Genomic DNA, 1901 nt, shown 5'->3' with positions numbered 1-1901 from the left:
ATTGTCTGAAGTACCTTTGATGGCCCTTTAAAAACTGAACAAAGAGAAACAGAAACTATTTGTTTTCTGGTAGCAGGGCAGATTTTGGGACATTATAAGTAAATTGATTTAACCAAACATTTACAGATTATTTTATTTTATTTACCTCATTATTTCTTTCTTTGGTATCACAGAGAGGTCCAAGTTGAAAACCACACACTCAAGCACATTTATCAACAGAAACAATGCTGAAAAAGACAAATATTCAGCATTGGAACATACAATAAAGTAGAAATTAAAAATGAGACATAATATTCACAAGAAAATTGAAATGAAAAAAACTCTCTCCTTCTTTGTGTCTCACAGCCTGACACATTTCTTTCACTTTTTAAGAGCATTTTTAATGCTTCTCTTAAGAAAACTAAACACTTCATAGGTAATGAAACGTCTTTAAAAAAAACTGAGAGAAAGTCTGGTTGTCTCCAATTTAAGCCTTTTTACGGTTCTCTTGAACGACTAACACATGATATCCTGCTTTTTCTCACTAAGGCTTTATTTATATTTGAGACATGAGATCATTCTCACCCATTAGTTTCTTTTAGATGAAAAGGGGAATTTTAAACTCTGCTTGCCAGAAGCTTCTCACACAATGTCCTACAGTATATGTCAAATATGAAGGCATGAAGTTGCTGGGTAGAGTAAAAAAAATTTAAATATTTCTATTAATATACTAAACTTGCTTTAAGCTACTGTTTGCATGAAGGAATGGAAAAAAAAATGTCTTCATTAACTTACCAGCAGCACATTGACTCTTTGCTATGAAAGCAGGAGGTTTTGAAGTTTCCTGGTCCGATGCTGAAAGTGTGAGTTGCCTCAGTGACAAACAATCATTGCTGCCCATCAACCTTTTAGGTTATTATGGTATGTGCTTAATACTTTTCTGTTGGTCACTTTGGTTCTGTTTCTAATTCAATTTTGTTTTTTTACAGCTCTGTCTCTGACCAGGGTCCCATACAAGGTTCTGTTCTGTGTGATTGTCAGTATTTTCACCTTATTGTGAAGCTTTTGGTTAAGTTTAACCCTTTGTTTCCCAGTTAGATCGCTCTTTCTTCATTTCTCTGGTAGGTGGTCATTTTCTATCAGTTTCTTTGTTTGGGTCCTGCAGCACTGCTCTGCATATATTTATTAGTTGATGTATAATTATTAGAAAATTGAAATGCAAACAGAAGTCACTTTACTTATCTGATCATTTTGCCAGTTAATAAAAAACATCAAAACAGGAACCTGATGCAGTGATGTCAGTTTTTATAAAAAGATGTTCTGATCTAAGTCTATATTGCTATATTGAAATAGAACCAAAGTGTGCTCTTAATCTGTCACCAAAATATTCTCAGTGACAGAGGCACAAAATTTTTTTTTTTTCCTTTGTCAAGAAACATGAAAACAGGAACTCAGTGCAGTGATGTCAGTGTTATAAAAATGTATTTTGGTCTCAAGCTGGGGTAAAAACTTTGCTCCTATTTCAGACATCTGCATTTTCCTACAGACTGCATTTGCAGCTTGATGTGAAAGGAACAATATTTGACCAAAGCAGAACAACCCATCATTTTGCCTTAAGATCAGGATGGAGAACACCTTATTCAGTCTGCGGTGCTTAATGTGTAAGTAGATCCCTTTCTTTGTGTGAAGGATTCAAATGAAGGGAAAATTCTGAAAAAAGAAGAACATGATTTGGTCATGTTGTCCTTTTAAAAACTTGTTCTAACTTCTCTACCTTGTTTAAAAAAATATCTAAAGAACTTTTCTCTTTCATTTATTTTCGTGCTGTGGTCGTCTCCTTTCTGCTTTAAATATTTAATAGTCATACTTTATTTCAGTATTACCAGATGTTATCACATATTTTTAGATCCAGTAGCGCTAAT

At 33.6% G+C, this 1901-nt stretch overlaps 1 long non-coding RNA gene across 1 annotated transcript in view; it reads left to right on the top strand.

The window, feature by feature from the left end:
• The first annotated feature begins 1424 nt into the window (after window positions 1–1424).
• The window catches only part of LOC107101905, a 22401-nt gene continuing 21924 nt past the window's right edge, over window positions 1425–1901 (top strand). The window contains exon 1 of the long non-coding RNA XR_001482106.1: window positions 1425–1640. This is a non-coding gene — a long non-coding RNA (uncharacterized LOC107101905). The remainder of the gene's footprint in view (window positions 1641–1901) is intronic.

The sequence above is a fragment of the Cyprinodon variegatus genome, unplaced genomic scaffold (genome assembly GCF_000732505.1).
Source record: "Cyprinodon variegatus isolate N-32 unplaced genomic scaffold, C_variegatus-1.0 Scaffold1171, whole genome shotgun sequence".
Classification (NCBI taxonomy): Eukaryota; Metazoa; Chordata; class Actinopteri; order Cyprinodontiformes; family Cyprinodontidae; genus Cyprinodon; species Cyprinodon variegatus.
Note: the sequence above shows the minus strand (reverse complement) of the source record. Positions and strands in the feature narration are given on the sequence as shown.